Below are 17772 nucleotides of genomic sequence, written 5' to 3'. Positions count from 1 at the left end.
CAAAAAACAGCTGCATGCTGAAGGATACATTATCTTGTTTTTGCATGTTCTTGTGTGCTCACATAAAGGTCAACGGCAGTTGCAGAAAGCACACAACCTTCCAGTTCAAGAAAGAGGCTTCCAAATATTTGTGCTGTGATGCTGTTTAGAAAGAGAGAGGAAGAGTTCAACATGGCTGTAGAGATGGTAGAAGAAAGATGCACTACCATGTGGATTTAAGAGAAATAATAAAGTTGTTCCTTTTATGGAAAACTATGTTCTTTACTTCAAGCCCCATTGGTGAGCTTTGGGGTATTGGTATGGGGTAGCTGTGAAGACAGATTGAATGTAAAATCAATTTGTATTTCAGCTACTCTACATCATATTGGCTTGTAGGAACCACAAAGTGCAAAGTCAGACAGACAGAAGTAGATAGAGTTACAGCCACATGCACACAACCATACATGACACAATCATAAGAGTATAATTGCAGTGTATCCAAATGTGGTAAAGGCGAACATTCATTTACACACAAGCACACAGTGGAACTCCATTTCAATGGGCTGTGCATAATTGCAGTGTATTAAACCGTGGTCGAGGGGAATGTTCATCCACATGACATTTTGAAATTATAATACCGTTGCCAGAAAAAAGCAAAGAAAATCCTCGTGATGCCAGCGCCGCATAGGCAGTCCTTTGCCTTTTCTGTTTCTTCTGTGGAAAAACACATTGTTGAATAATGTCTTTCTCCTGCCTCGGCGCAACGCTGCCAAAATGTCACCGCGTCAATTCCTATTAAGCATGAGGCGCGTGACGCTGGCGGGACAGGGCTGTGTTTTCAGGCGTGTGCCATACGACTTCTCGTTAATAGCCGTTAGCTTTACGAGGGATTGGGACTGCTTAAATTAAGGCTCAGCGGTACCTGGCACGGCTGATGTTCCTGGAATGACTGAGTGCTGTGGAGGAGCAGCAAGAACGATGAGCAACAGGACGGAGCACATGCAGGCAACAAAAAAAAGCATATGGAAATAGATTAGGGCAGCAAATGTGGAATATCAATGAACACTATTAACCCATGACGAAGAAAAGCACACATCAACAAGAATGGCTTCATCCAATGTGAGAGGTTAACAGAGAAATGGGAAAAGTGAGCTCTCTTCTCTTGGTCTCAGGTGGGACTTTCTGACAGCTCAGAATCAGCACTCTGCCACGTGTTACTCATAAGCGTCCAGTCTTTCCACATAAAATACATCTGCTCATGTGTATGTACATGTGTGTTGTTAGCACATACACACACACTCTGATATAAATCTGTGTTTAGGTCAACCTGTCTTTCCAGAGGCATGAAGTCATTCTCCCCTTTCAGCCGGATCAACACACGACTGACTGGAGCTTTTCATTGAACTTTAAAAAAAAAAATGTATTTAAGAGAGTTCCGTCTAATTTACAAGAGAAATGGAAAGATGTTTTAGGAACTCGCGCTCACTGATATGGAAGAATATGAGTCAGGGAACTCAAAGAAAATCAAAGGTGACATTCTATGAGCCTCTAGTGTAGCAGATATGTATTGCAGAATAGTACATTGAATGTCTGGTGGATGTGTCAAACGACCTTTAAGGCTTTACGACCGCACTACCTTCCGATCCTCACACCTCCAGGTTATCTGTGTGGTTTTCACTGAGATAAGCCCATAATAGCAAGGTTGGTCTGGCATTGTTTACTTTGTATGTGTGATATTTTAACTTAAATAATCAATACTAACTGGATCAATATATGACGTGTAGAAAAGCAAACAAAACAACAACAAGAAATCGAGGGGCAAAGTAACTTTGTCCTTACAATATTCCACAGAAATATCTATTTGCCGCTTATAAAGAAATTAATCTGTTAAAGCACAATTAAATAAGTAGAGCACAGAAGATCTGATCTAACAAATGAAGAATATATACTACAGTAGCTCATTAAAACAACAAGGCAAAATGGGCACAAAAGCAGGGACTTACCAGGACACTTTCTTCCTGCAACAGACACACAGCTTTTCACGTAGCAGTGGGCACTCCCACTACACTATTACTGTGCATGCAAACAAAATCCTCCCATACAGGAAGATACCCGCCCACCAGGTGTATCAGCTCACCTGAACAGACCTGAAACTCTAGTTTCTTTTCCTGCCTAAAGGCTCACAATGCTCCACCCTTTTAACCTCACACTACAACTCAATAGTAAACAAAAAGTAACTACCATGAGTTTCCAGGGAACTTACAGATTCTAAAAGTATTTTTTAATTCCCGGTTGTTTCTGTTGTTTTTAACGTTAAATAAAAACTGTTAAGGGCTCCAGAACTGTTGCTTTTATCTGACTAGATGTGGTTTATACTACATTGGGTCTTGAAACATTTCTGATTAACCTACTACAATAAACTGATCAAACATGTTGCACAAAATATATTTTGCAATTATTTATTCCAAAATCCTTCAATATTACACAACTGTGCCAGGGAACTTCACTGACTTTCCCTCTGGTCTTAAACCTTTGACAATGTCATTCCAGAAATGTCCATACATGGTGAAAGCTCTGGTGAACAAAATGTATACCGGGCAACATTAATGTAATTTATAATTTATTACTTATTGTATTTGTTTTTATGGAATATCACTTAAATCAGATATCCAATTGCTCACTGTAGAGTATCCCTTCAAAATGTAGTGACAACAAATGACCACTAGATCGCGCAATCAGCTCACTAAATATCTCCCGCCTCCTCACAGTGTAGAAAAGATTTTTTTATGAAAAGCAGTGACAGTGCAAGTCTGCACAGTCGCTTTTGTTTGTGTGCATTTGTGTGTGCAACTGTGTGTGTGTGTGTGTGTGTGTGTGTGTGTGTGTGTGTGTGTGTGTGTGTGTGTGTGTGTGTGTGTGTGTGTGTGTTTGTCTCTGTCCTCATCGCGACCTCAGATGTGCCTCAGGGTGCCTGTAAAGAAGGGCACCAGTAACCTCATCCACTGCCTGCCAGGGGCCCATTATTACTAAACCCAAGAAGGGGCCACAGAGGCTGCTTTTGTTTTTGGTGGTTTGGTAATTCAGGCCGCACACAGACACAGAAAATTACGATTATTATATAATCATATTGCAATGCAGTTTGAGAAATGAAACTATTGTTACGGCACATTTCTATCATTTCAACACAGTCCGTTCTCAACTGCAGCTGCCTTTCTCACTGATGTGAAAAAACAGTTTAAGAGATGACTTAACAACACTTCCTGTTGTTCAGCTAATTGCTGCGTGCAGTGAGAAATTAAAAAAAGGTTTAGGCCAACTGAAATATATCATGTTCTACTGGTACATGTGACATACAGTATATGGCAGTAAATAGTCAGGCTTCTTCCTCTCAGGTCCCATCTTATTGTGCTACATGTGAATGTTATAAACTCACTGTGTGTGTGTGTGTGTGTGTGTGTGTGTGTGTGTGTGTTTTCATTGTGTTGTGTCCTTTATAATGCCATAATGACTTCATGGTTAAAAAAAGTATAATTTGTAGAATAACATTTGACAAGGGCAGACCAAAATATTAAACAGGCTGTTTTCACAGAAGATATGTGTACATGTGACAGCAGGAAGAGCACAGGTGTAAATAATAAAATGAACTCCATTTAGCTGGTATTGTTCATGCTGGCTCTCTGTCCCACTGTTATGACTTACTGTGGCCATAATGTCTGCTGTGAAAAACAGCTATGGAAACTGCCATAACAGTGATACTAATACATTTTAAAACGGTTAACTCCCAAACAAATTATAAGTCCACATCCCAGACCAGACACACCCAATAAAGACAAAACACATCATTTGAAGGGGTCACCTTGGGCTTACTCATAAAAAGAATGATTGCATAATGAAAATAAATAATCATTAGTCGCAGACCCACACTGTACTCTCAACTACTTCCTTGTCTTAACACCTCTGCCACCTCTTTGTCCTCCTCCCATCTCTGCTCTCTGGTTCCCATGCAGACACAACAGCTCTTTGTCTCTTTCTGACCCATTAACAGGGAGAGGAGACCATAGTCACTATCAGTCGCCACTCACGCATTCCACTGTCTCTCTCACTCACACACATAAATACACTCACAGTGTGCAGGTTCGTCGTGGACCTGTTAATGACCAATTCAATTAATCCTAGACATGAAATGTCGGAATTAATTATCTTATAAACGCAACAGAAGGATTGAGAGACAGAGGGTGGATGGTTGTTGGTGCAGGGAACAGAGGAGCAAAACACACTTTGCTTAATCGAAAAATATCATTGATGTGAGTGCTCTATTGCTTTACTTAAGCCTTGCAGGAGCAAACGCGCCTGAATGAAATTGTATTTATTTATAGGGAGGAAGAGGCCACTGCATTAATCCTCTATGCAAACATTGTATGTACTCTGTAACTCAACTTTCTGCTGATATTAATTAGATGATGACAGATTTTCAGATGAGTGATTTGAGCTGCAAATAGCAGTGCACCTGCAATGAGAGGCACAGACAGAGAGAGAACAGCAGGTAGCCATAAGCCTCACTAATCTGCAAGTCCTTCTAAACGCTAGTGTTGCTGCGTAACCTACATCCTCACCCGATATTACTGGAGTGATTTACTCTACCTGGAGCGCTCGGGCGGGGTGGGGCAGAAACAGAAAGAGACAGCTGGTTTGACAGACGGACAGATGGGATAAAACAGATAAGAAGGCAGTGATGCAACAGAGTCTAACGGGCTGAAGTCGGGGTCTACGAGCTCCTCCTGCACATTTACACACACACACCTGCTGTGTGTGTTTACTGGAGGAGTTAACGGAGCTGCAGCGAGAAGTGGAAGCAAGCCCAATAACAGATGCATAATTAATAGAGCCGGTCGATGGATAGAGAGTGAGGGGGGGATAACATGGGATGGAGAGAAACAAAAGTAGAGAAATACAGATAAAAAGAGTGTGGGAAAAAAAGAAGTGTAGAAATCACTAACTCCGGTCAGTCCCATCTGTAAGCTGCGAATCTAACCTCACTAATGCTGTTTGGCCCACTTTGGGCATAATTTTAGCATTCACTCATCATTCCCACTAAAAATAATCCCTCATACTATCAGCAAGCATTTGTGTTAAAATTGTAGACTTCAGGCACGAAACTGGTCACGTCAGGCCAACATCTGAGCCAAAGCAGCAGTCCTGAGTAGAACTGAAGCCATACTGAGAAACAGCTGATCTGCAGCGTTATACAGCATGTGGTTCAGTTTGGGCTTATGCGTAGTTAAACTTAACCAAAGTTTTACGGCTAGTGCCAAAAAAAATGGTCGTCTAACAGCAAGGTAAAGCTGTGAAGATATTCTCAATATTGCATACACTTAAACAGATTTTTTTTTTAAGAGGACCTTTTTTAGGTGCCTAAAATAAGTTGTTTTTTTTCTAAAGCAGTGAATTTCTCTGCTTCCATGCTGGTACTCCTGTCTGCTTCTCCATACTGGGGGGCGTTTACTGACTGCCATCTACTGCAATGTACCTGTTAAAAAATCTAAACTATCCCTATATAGTTTTTGATACTTAGTGTTAGAGTTGTTCCGATATGTATACCACTTAAAAAAAAAAAAAAAAAAAACTGGCTTAAATGAGAACAGGTATTGGCGAGGCATGTCTACCGTGATATTTTCCCCCTAAGAATAACAGCAACAACAGAAAGTTCTATGGCATTCATAATCTGTATGTGTTTATGATTTACAAACAGTTCAACCTGAGCCAGGGCATACAACAATGATACAGGGTATACAGTAAACAGCTGTTAAATTGGACTGGCACACTGATATGAAAAGTTCAGGTGTCAGGAAGTGAAAAATTGTATCAGAACATCTCTACATGTTGCTTACAGGCATATTGTAGCAAGTTTGATATGCAGCCCTAGTCCTGAGCTCTCTGGGTCACTAGCAGGGCTGTGGTCTGGGATTAACAGGGATAGGGGAGTCGACAGGAGCTCAGATGGCAGAGCTAGCACCTCAGGACAGCCAGAGAGTAGATGGAAAGGGTCAAAGTCAGACACCCGGTTAGGTTACACTAATGAACACCCAAATATACATGCTATCACGGTCAGGAGATGGAAAGATAAACATTAAAATGATACTTTGAGACACAAGTTACTAACACGGCCCGTCAGCTACTCAGTCAGTCATTCTGAGGTTTAAATGAATTCAGGAACAGAGCAAAAGCCAAAGTGTGTTAATCATCAGCCCTACGAGCAGGTAGACCTTCATCTGCATCGGTTGCTAGATTATAAAACTACCATCTAACTGTGAAAGAGCAAACTAAAAACAGGGCTTTTATGTAGTTAATCCCCAGAGAGGTGGCTTTTTGGAAATGCTGACTTTTTGACAGTCCTATGACGCAAAAGATATCACAAACTATTAAGGCTCTGATACAAGGCTAATGGGATCACTTTCCATTTTGGGCTGTTTCAGTAACTGCAGTAAATTGAATCGCGTGTCATTTTCTGATTGCTACAGTGATCTGCCATCTTGTTGCAAAAAGCCTTCTCTCTGAAGAAAATCCCTTGAAAAGTGTAAAAACATATACTTTAAAAAAAGAAAAGATACCTTGACCAAATAGACCAGATTCTAAACTCAGAAATCTGCTCTTCCACAATGATTGTGATTCACAACCCTGATGGTGATCCACACAGGTGTTTGAACAGCACTGAAGCTTTCTATGGCCCTTTTGTGTTTTTTACTATTTTGACCTTCACAACAAATCCAAGGGGCCACACCCCAGCTCCCACAGCAGCACAGGTACTCCTGCCAGCTCAGAGGGAAGAGGAAGACTGAGAGGGAAGACTGACCTAACCTTCATGTTGTGGCTTAGAAAATGAGACACCAGCCATCCCTCCTGCTGTGACACAAAAACATCACTTGTAGCGACTGATAATCCCGGCACTAAGCTGCTTATGATAGAAAACAAACAATTACTAGATGCCACCCAGCTGCTGGTGTGGCATCATTTGTGCTAGAGAATGGACGATAAATAGACTCGCTGCAGTGAGATTATGTCCATTCAGAACAGGACGGATACTGGATTCTAGATACTAGATTACGAAAAGGAAGTTTTGGAATCAGCTTAGTAAGAGCATCGCTTTGCTCCACTCTCAAAATGTTTGGTGTGCATGTAAGAAAAGCCATTTATGAAAAATAAGTCAAATTCATCAGCGAGAGGAGGAAAGGATGTAATCATGTAGCCACATTTGTTCCAGTGGAAAGTGGCTTTCCTCACAAACAAACAAAGAAACAACCCCCTCAAAAACAGGATGAAATGCGTTTTAGCCACACAATAGCAGCCATTTTTATACCACATTTATCATCCAGTAATCCAATCCTGCCATTATTTCAGACTTTTGTCTCTCTAGGGGGCCACCATGCCACCCACTGGAGCCAATTCTTCCTATGAGCCGCCACACACAGGGCACCGTCCTGCCCTCTGTCTCCTTCCTCCTGGCCAGGACACAAACACTGTGTAAATCAGCCGGGGTGACGGCCCTCCCATCCTCGCCCTCACTCACTCTGGCAGGAGAATTCCAAACCACCGAGCATCCTCAATGCTGCCTCGTCCTCAATCACACTCCTTCACCCTCCCACACAGGGCCCAAAGACAGTCAAGGCCTCTTAAGAAGCAGTTATGAAAGGGGCAGGTTTAAATTATGTCTGTGCTTGTGAATAAGGGAGTAGTTTAAAAAAAAAAAAAAAAACAGTGAGAGAGTTTTGTTGAATACCAGTGTAGGCCCAGGGAGATTCCACAAAGTGCCAAACAGGCCCAGTGATGCCTGTGCTCTGAAGCACTCCTACCATTTGGTGAGAAACATTTCCCAGGGTGGACAAAGATGCACTGTTTGGTTACTGTAGCCATTTTAATCAGTTGTAGAATGGCTTCTGAAAGTCAAGGTTACCAATCTTTGTCAGCCCTAATTTGTCTTCAGTCTCATTTTTTAAAGAAATTGTGATAAAATCATATCATGAACCCAGTATTGTGAATTTGATCAAATTGTGAGTTTCATCCCTATATTGTTTCATCCCTATATGGCATGCAGTGTCTGAGAATGAAAACAGCTGACTTTGCAGGAGATAGAAGGTAAAAATAAACCCAGTTGCTGGCTAGGATCATTATCATTATTTCCTAAGGGTATCAAGTATAAATGTTCAATACAAATAGAGAAATGACGGTGCATTGTGTTGCATTTTAACATTCAAGCAGTCTGCTTCTTCACAAAACTTCTTCAAAAGAAGAAGAAACCGGCTAGGCATCTTAATCTAAGTGGAGGTGGGAATGTCAGTCAGACTGAAGTCAGCATGTTTATCTTGTATGATTCAGTGCTGTGGCTGACAGCAACAGATCTGATGACTGAAGCCAGGTAATGCCCGCATTTCAAACTGTAAAACCATACCTCAATGGAGTCTCTGCATTAAGTATCCATGTACTATTTTACATTCAATTCAACCTTGACGCACACATTTGCGCCACTGAAATATATCAAACCATCTTTACAGTGCTGAACTTTGGGGGAATAGAGAGCAAGGGAGTCCAAAATGGAAGAAGCTATAGTAGCTCATGCTGCATTCCTGCCAACGGACATCCAAAAGCTGTTGTATATTTAGTGTTGATTGTCTAAGCATTAAAAATACTGTACATTAACAATATACCACTATATCCATTACATTTGGGATTAATACACTTGAAAAATTTGGGATGAAATTCACAGTGACGTTTCCCATTCAGAATTACAACTTGAATGTCAGACACTGGTTATTACAGTAACTCCAATATGACATGAAAACGGCACACACCAGTACAGAGACAACAGGGAGCCAATGTGACTGACTTAATGGCAACCTTCTAGAACCAGATTTAACAAGACGACACAGATCAATTTCAGCTGAATCCAGTGAATCTAAACCACCACTCCAGTCCAATTCCAGTCAGACAGTTGTATGCATTCAGAGAACAATTTATACATCAAAAGGAAGTTATCATATCTCAACGACGTCGGTCTGTCAGTACCACAGTATTTGTGGCATTCTAACACTGTTGATGAGAAAACCTGAGTGATTAAATGCCACAGTGTACATCACTGTGAGGAGAATAAAATACATTCTTTTCTCCAAAGAAAATTTGGGAATGGACGCAGCAGCCTTAAAAGGTGGTCACGCTCCCTTCAGACCTCCATCTGTCCCTACATTGTTCTCCTCGTTCTCCATTCTTCTCACGAACTGACGCACGTCAAAAAAGTCAAGACCTTGGTTTCCTGGCTACAGTTAAAAAACAACAATTGTTGGGTGCCCAGTTAGCTTGGTAGAGCTGGCGACCCATATACGGAGTTGCTGCAGCGGCCCAGGTTCGAATCCGACCTGCGGCCCTTTGCTGCGTGTCATCCCCTCTCTATCCACCCACCTTTCCTGTCTCTCTACAGCTGTCTATCAATAAAGCCAACAAAAGGCCAAAAAAATAACTTTAAAAAAACAAAACAAAAACAACAACAATTGTTTATGCAAGTAGACCAGTGGGATTGGTGGTCCAACCATCTGTAATGGCCTTAGTTAACCCACTGTCTGTACACACAGCCCAGGGTTTTGTGTAGCATCTCCAGTCAACAAACACACCATTCCTTTCTCCTTCAACCTCAGCAGATGAAGCCTCTACCACTCTGCCCCCTATTCTTCACGTGTCCATTACCCACTCCGTGTGGACATATTATCCCCTAGAGAGTAATGAAGCAAGTCCTCGAGGTGACCCAGACGTGACCCTGAGAAGGACACACAAGGCAGAAAGACAGATGGGCTGCAGCAACCAACAGCTGAGCCCCACGTCGAGCCTAATGACACACAGGAAGCTCAAGTGTATGCACATGCAACCGTGCATAGTAAGCAAAATCACATGGAACCTGAAGTTGCTTCTTACAAGATAACTGCTGGCAGGAATGCACATGTTCAATATCAGTGAAGTAATTTGTGCTTTTGTACCATGTTAGTCACTGTTTCTTATAGTAAGGTGGCAAAACATTTTAATAAGCTGTTATGTAGAGCAACTGTGTGAACCAGAAAGTACATCAGACATGTTAGCACACCACAATAGCATCAAGCACGCATACCCATTTAAAGTCCTGGGATACACACAATTATGTAACACCTTGCACAGAAGGAGTTCAGTAAAACACGGAGAAGGAAGCTCGTGGTTGGCGCAGTGAAGACAACCATGCAAATTCTTTTAGACATTTACATGGTGACTGTTGGCATGGAAACTATCGTGTTAGCATGCAACGATAACCATTCAAGCTTTGCAGGCTAAGCTCCGCTGTGTGTATTATTGTTCTCTGAGCATTACATCATCAGGTGAAACTCTATACTGGTCTGACAGTCTACAGTGACACACCAGAGTGTCTGCAGAGTATTTGTGCATGTGTGTCAAACAACTTCATTATCAATTTATAGTGGCAGCGTATGAAGAGAGATAGCCTGTGAACATATTTCTACTAATAGATTGAGAGCATCACTGACAGGCAACAACAGTGAATGTATCTGTTAATACCATCACAGTGCTCCATGCTGTACTTGTGTGAACATGCTCTGTGCGCAGGATGCATACAGAACTGTGTGACCTCAGATCACTCTCCCCCTCACAGTCCATCACTCAACATGAAGCTACTGCACGTACTGGTGCCTTTCAAACTATTTCTCCTAAAGTGAGACATTAGCACTTGATAGAGTATGGCCTCTAGTGTTAAATGTTATTACAATATATAGATTAAATTTTAAAAAAAAAAAAAAAAAAAAAAAAAAAAAAATTTGGGGGGGGAAAAAAAAAAAAAAAAAGGGGGGGGGGGGAAAAAAAAAAAAAAAAAAATAAAAAAAAAAATAGGGTTTTATAAATACCTATACCAAGACAGCATTTCATCCTGCATCCCTATTTATCCTGCATCCTCAGGCGCAGTTGCCTTGTAAGTCTTTGTTTACCTTGTTTAACGTGAAGCTTGCTCATCATCAATATACAAAGGGTTAACAGGAACAGCACAAAACCAACATGTCTGTAATGAGGCGGCAGTAACTCTGTTGATGTCGACTCTGCCGTATTTCCCACCAGATGGAGAAAGTCTAATGGGGCAGACGGAGAAGGTGGTGAGACAGAGTGCGGGCAGCTTTGCTGGTAGCAGATGCTGCACTAAGGCTGCTTCTCTGGGTACAACACGACAACTGTCACCCAGGCTGGCACCAGAGCGGTCAGCAACCACAGGCTTAGAAAGAGCGGAATCAGGAAGATGGACTACCAAAATGTAGATTGCCAATGCAAATGCACTCACTTAAAAAACTGGCATACGCCCTGCAACTGATGGTAAACTCTCCATCCATCCTTTGGGCAGATGTTGTGTAAAGCTCAAGATGCTTGTGACATACGTGGCTTGGGTTTGTTTTGTTGACAACATTCTGATATATTTATCCAACATCAGACTGTAAGGGATAGAGCAATAAAGTCTTGAGCTACTTTCACATTGGACAAAAAAAAACATCTTCTTCTTCAAAGGGTACATTCAGTATTAATTCACAGGCAAAAAGACAAAAAAAGGTATTTATCAGCTCCAGCTTCAATTGGCAGTGATAGAAACAGACACCCAGGTGGACAATATTATAATATTCACCTTTCCGGCGCGATGCTATGAGGCATGTTGAAGACGTTACAGGCCTTGATTTTAAGAGGTGTAAGAAAACTTTAAAAAATATAACAGTAGGCAACATCTCAGCATTTCATCTAATTATGTGAAGAAAACTAAATGAAATTGTGTCTTAGATAGAATTTATGATTCAAAAAAAAAAAACACAAAAAGCTCAGAAAACCATTCAGCCAGAAAACCACCTCATGTAATACTTACAGGAAATTATCTACTCAAAATTCATCCAAACTTCCTACAGTTAATGTGTTCACTATTTGGGTTCATTCTATTATCAGTTGTTCTGTTAATATCCAAAAATACGTTACCTAGTCAGGAGTCGTCTGTTTATCCGCTGGTACAAAAGGTCCCTTAAGGAAAAACATTGGGAATCCACTGCCATAAAGAAGCTCAGGAAGCAGCTGTGTGCTGCTCTTTAACAGAGGTGGAGTGGTTAACCAGAAGTACATTTGCCAAAACAACCAGTCTGTCTTCATCCTTACAGTCTTTTCTCTTGTAAAACCAAAAATTACAGTTTGTAAAGACCTCTGAAAGAGCAGCACATGCACAGCTGGGTTCCTTGACCTTTTCTATGGGACCTTCCAGGACTGTCTCCCACACAGTGGATGAGACCGTCCCAAAAATGCTAAGTGTGTGCAAGACAGTGTGTGAGGACTTCTGATAATCCTTTCAGCAAATCACATTGTCGAGATTTTATTATCCCCGAGGGGTTGGACATGGTCACAAACGCGCCTGTGAGCAGATGGGATGGATCAACAGAATCAACCCTGACCATCATAATGTCTACAGACGGACAGACTGACCTTGAAGACTGCAAAATGCAAGACTGCAAGACAGCATTTTCCACCACAGAGCAGTGCCACACATAAACAGGCTGTCAGAGTGGAAGTATCATCGTAGCCGATCCTTGGCACAGTGACAGCAGCCATAATGGAGAGTCAGCAATCAGCACCTCCCAAATTACCAACTCACACAGGTCAGCCTGCAGCCTAATACTGTGTGTGTGTGCGTGCGGGGTGCCAAGCCTTCCGTCTTACCAAAGCTCCTTCACCCTGATCTCTCGCCCTGATAGAGACCTTCACATCGGCCAGTACAACGTCATTATACTCTGTGATTTTCCCTGTGATTAGACACGCATTGTACTCACAAACCCGTACACAAGTACTGTATGAAGCGATGCCAACTGCAACAAGAGCTCAGGCTAATCCTGTGTGACCCGTGTGTTGCTCATCTTCTATTCTGCTGCCTCCAGTTCAGGTTGATTTTTTTTTTAGTTTGGAAATGAAAGGGAGAGGCAGATCTCAAACGTGTCTCGCAGTAAAGCATAATGATTCCCAGGTGATCTCCCTCCAATTAAAAGGATTGAGGAGGCGTCGAGAGGGGCTCCGTGGTAAGACTTGGGTCTGTTTTTAGAGTCAGAGGAGCTTTAGAGTCGGGTTGCAGGGTAAAGAGGGTAACCTAAAATGATGATGGGGTTGATAGTGGTGCTGTAACTCTGTGTGCATATGTTCCTGCCCTCCTGGTTCTCAATTAGATAAGTGTTAAGCAGGAACTCTAGATGCTCGGGGGGCCTCGCCAGAGCCTGTCGGAACAGGGATTACAATGTGATCCAAACATCTATTTGGCTCCGCAGCGCATTTGATGCATTTGATTTTATACTTGGACTCAAGATCAGACAAGAGGCATGGGTTGATGTTGCGTCACATCAATGTGCATCTGTTTCTGCAGGTTTTGTGTGCTTGATGAAAATCAATTCATATTCTTCTTTTGGAAGCAGAGTAACATAGTTCAGGTAAAGGCTTGTAAAAACAGGCCTCTGTGCAGCAGGTTATAATGGCCACAAAAAGGTGTTGGCTCTAATTTGAGGTGCCTGCTGTGGGATAAAAAGAGTTTCTTCAGCAGATGTTTTTATTTTGAGGCTGCAACTAATGATTGTTTTCATTATTGATTTATCAGTCCATTACTTTCTTGATCAACAGTCGGGTCTATAGCAACTCAAACATACTGCAAGTGCCTGGAGTCCACAGGGAACAGTCCAAAACCCGAAGATATTTAGTTTACATTTATATAAATCAAAGAAAAGCCGCAAATCCTTACATTGGAGTTGGAGAAGGATTTTTTTCTAATATGATTAGATTCACCTATCATTGCAGCTCTATATCATACAGCTCTTTCTCTGCAGGATGCTTGAAAATCTGAAATACTGACCCAAGATAACAAATACAAAGAGAAGCACAAAAGAAGAAGCAGCAGAAGATAAAGTCTTCATCAGTCTTTCAAACTACTCCAACAAACTGTCCACTGACAGAAACGTTTGCATGGAACAGCAAAAACATAGTAAAAAGAAAACCAAAAGGGGTCCAAGGGCTTGCTGGATCATTGAACAGTGCCTGAAACTTTCCTCCACCCACACCTTTCCCACATTGGACAGTTTCTCTAACTTTCCGAAATGGACTATCCAACGAGCTTGTGTGGTTTAGCAGCAACTGGCCAGGTGAACAGAAAGTACGCAGGGTGTGAGCTTCCATCTCAAGCTCTCTATTCTTTTCTTCTTTGTGTGTTTAAACAGGGAGAACACTGAATTCTTTTGAAGAGATGCTGTACGAAAGTATTCAAATGATGATGGCCATCCAGAACAGCTTTTGTCTTCAGACAGATGACACAGGGGCCATTTCATCTTTGAATTCCTATTTAGTTAGTGCCCGATAGGTTAGCTGTATTTCAGTTGTTACACCTGAAGGAGCGAGTTTGTTAACCCACAAGAGGACCACCAAAAGCTTTTCTTAATCTCACAGAGTAAAAGAAAACACAGCCGCCTGTTTCATCATAAGCCCTCCTTTCCTGTGTTTGCACTGAATCACTCGCTGCTGGTAATTCTGCACTCCTGAGAATGAGACCAAAACCAACAACGGGCGAGTTCTCACATGCAATTAGCAGTTAGACTCTGAGACACTGAGCGGCGAAACACAAACAGCGGTATTTACAGAGAGATCAGCCGCGGTTAATGTACAGTAAGTAAGCTCAACTGCTTCATGCTGCTGGGAAATTCTGTGTGAATTCACCTGAGATCGGGATGATGGAGGATAAAAATGGCAGGAAATGAACTCTCTGTCTGCTGAGGGCCTCCTCCTTTATCTCTCTGCTAGCTCCACCAATTAACGCATTCCTTCACCCCCCTATACAGTACCCCGACGTATTAGACTGATAACTGAAAACGAGGGTGTGTGTAACCCCATTTCCCGGTACCACTAATCATTTACGCAGGCTTTGGTTGCTAGGAAGAAGAGAGCAGGCATGAAGTAGGGGGGAGGCATGAAGAACAATGCCTCGATTGAGTATCACAGAGGGCGCCCCAAACTCTAAATGTGACTCACCTCATTTAAATATCATAAGTCTTTAAAGTGACGGCCTAACAATGCACTGAAAAGGGTCATCAAGGGACTTCACACCACAGTGGATGAATGTGTCGCTAATGTGTGTGATTCTGCTTGAATTAAACTTTCAGACCTTCTTATTCAACCGTTCCTGTAATTGAGGTAAGTCGCCCACAGCTCCTTTCAGCTTCGTGCGCCATCAGATGTCGGTGTGTTGCCTGAGCTGACAGACATTTTGTACGGGCAATAATGATCTCTATTGTCTACAACAGCCTTTCTGAGAGGCTAAGCAGCACCTGTCAGCAGCCTGATAACAAACACACACACACACACACACACACACACACACACACACACACACACACACACACACACAGAGGAAGAGAATACAACACACACCTCTCCATTAATTCCCAGCTTCCCCACCTTCATCATCACTCACTCTGAAGCGCTCTCATCTCCACTCCACTCCACATTCCACACACACACACAATGACATACAGCCAGCACTTCCTCCTCCACTCGAGCGGAGAGGTATCACTTTCTACCACAGCCTGCCTCTCATCTCGCTGCTGCATTGTCAGTGAAATCGGAGACATGGGGAGGCAGTTTGTTATCCCTGGAATAAAACATAAAACTCCCTAAAAAGATAAAAACAATACGAGGAGAGGGATTCAAAGGTTACTGCAAAGTATGACTAAGGTTTAATGTAAACGCACAGTGAGGCAAGGAGAGAACTGGGTGATTACGTGTGGGTAATTTCCACCCTTTAAATGCTTAATCAGGTTAAGTTACAAGGTTAGGGGGTTAAGTTCTGTGGAAGTGAACAACACAACAGAATTAGGAGGAACTATACTGAAGGGATGTCACGAGAACCGATACTTTGGTACCAACGGACCTGACAGGGGCAGCATATGCGGTAGCGGTGTAAGAAAGTATTGAAAAATGTCATATCGCGATATTCTGATTTGTGATGCTGTATTGGTTTTTGTGTTTACAGCCCCTAGACAGCAGTGTTGTAAACGTAAACTGAGGGCTCTGATGGTGGATGTTAACTGACTGGGATAAATACAAATGCAGATTGCAAGGGTCAGATTCTATGCACATGGTGGTGTGTTTCTTCACAGTTTTATTAAAATAAGATTATTTTTTTAACTTTCACATCACAGATGATAAAGAAAGGCATTAAAATCAGATATTGAAGAAACCTGCTTCTGACTTGGTTGATTTCCAGTAAAAACACCATTATTTTGGTCACAAATGCAACCAAAACTTGTTTGCACTTTGCTGCTGTGTCACTGTTTTTCTTGACCTTATCCGGCAGAGGCCTTCTATTACTGAAACCTTTTGGGCCTGATTGGGAAACTAGTGATTCTGCACAAATCAGGAGGGAACCGCCTAGGTTCATGAACTCTGCAGATGCTAAATAAACAACTCTGTCAGACTGGAAATCATCAGCTCGCTAACCAGGCTGCTGATCAGGACTAAACACTGCTACCTTAAGAATATGAATGCAAGCTACTCTACAAACATATCTCCAATCCACATTTCTCAGACCTCCAAGTGCAAACAGGGAGTCACCATCACTGTAACACACCAATACTTCTTCTTTTTACTTTCTGATAACATATTCTTGGAAATAACGCTTCATCTTCATTTTTGAGAAAGCCCAGATAACTCTTTGTGAGTCAGTGGAGGAGTACTTGGCTGCTATCTTCAGTGAGAATGAGATAATGCCAGTGCTGAGAAATGAAGCAATCTGCAAAACCTCACTGTGACTAATGATCACACACACGCACATACATCTGGCTAAAACTATTCTTTTGAGAATTAAAAGTGTCATACCAATATATACAAACAGTTAGACACACTCTCACACACATTTGGCTAAAACTATTCTTTTGAGATTTAAGTGCGATACCAATATACACAAACAGTTAAACACACACACACACACACACACACACACACACACACACACACACACACACACATTTGGCTAAAACATTCTTTGAGATTTAAGTGGATACCAATATACACAAACAGTTACACACACACACACACACACACACACACACACACACACACACACACACACACACACACACACACACACACACACACACACACACACACACACACACACACACACACACACACACACACACACACACACACACACACGGTGTGACTGGGATGGCTAGCACTACCAGTGATAATCCTTATTTCTGTGAATGGTGTCCACACAACCACTGTAATGTCTCATTACGCAACAACTCATTCACTTCTGCTCTTCACACTTGCAGCTGTCTGAATTACACAGATATACTAAAGCATTTTCCAGCCCTTATTAGGCTTCACTGGCCTTACAACAAATGTCAGGGATGAATCTGTGTATATTAATGTGTGGAATGTCAGACGCTTCAGAGTGGAAAACAATGCTTCCAACATGAAGTTAATGTGTTTTATTGATCCTTCAGAACAAGGCCTTACAATAAACACACGGTTACATAAGGATACCCCTGACAGGACATGGCAAACTGACCCTTACCACCAACTCTGTGCAAATATACCCAATATACACACATTAAGGAGCAAGCATTTCTGTCACAGTTGCTTAGACACATCCATTTATTGAGAACTTTTGTGTTTGCCAGTTTTCCCCTTCAACCCCACTGAAGCCTTGAGATGATAAATACTCAG

At 42.0% G+C, this 17772-nt stretch overlaps 1 protein-coding gene across 4 annotated transcripts in view; it reads right to left on the bottom strand.

Annotated features, from left to right (window-relative positions):
* Positions 1-17772, bottom strand: part of mpp7a (MAGUK p55 scaffold protein 7a) — a 136251-nt gene that overhangs the window by 105609 nt on the left and 12870 nt on the right. The window contains exon 1 of one of the 4 annotated variants that reach the window (XM_051411252.1): positions 1983-2041. The exons of the other annotated variants lie outside the window; for them this stretch is intronic. The gene's annotated coding sequence lies outside the window, so the exon portion shown is untranslated. Of the gene's footprint in view, positions 1-1982; positions 2042-17772 lie in introns of those variants that run through there. 4 annotated transcript variants of the gene reach the window in all.

Source organism: Dicentrarchus labrax, unplaced genomic scaffold, assembly GCF_905237075.1.
Source record: "Dicentrarchus labrax unplaced genomic scaffold, dlabrax2021, whole genome shotgun sequence".
NCBI classification, from domain to species: domain Eukaryota; kingdom Metazoa; phylum Chordata; class Actinopteri; family Moronidae; genus Dicentrarchus; species Dicentrarchus labrax.
This window is presented reverse-complemented; position numbering and strand designations above follow the sequence as displayed.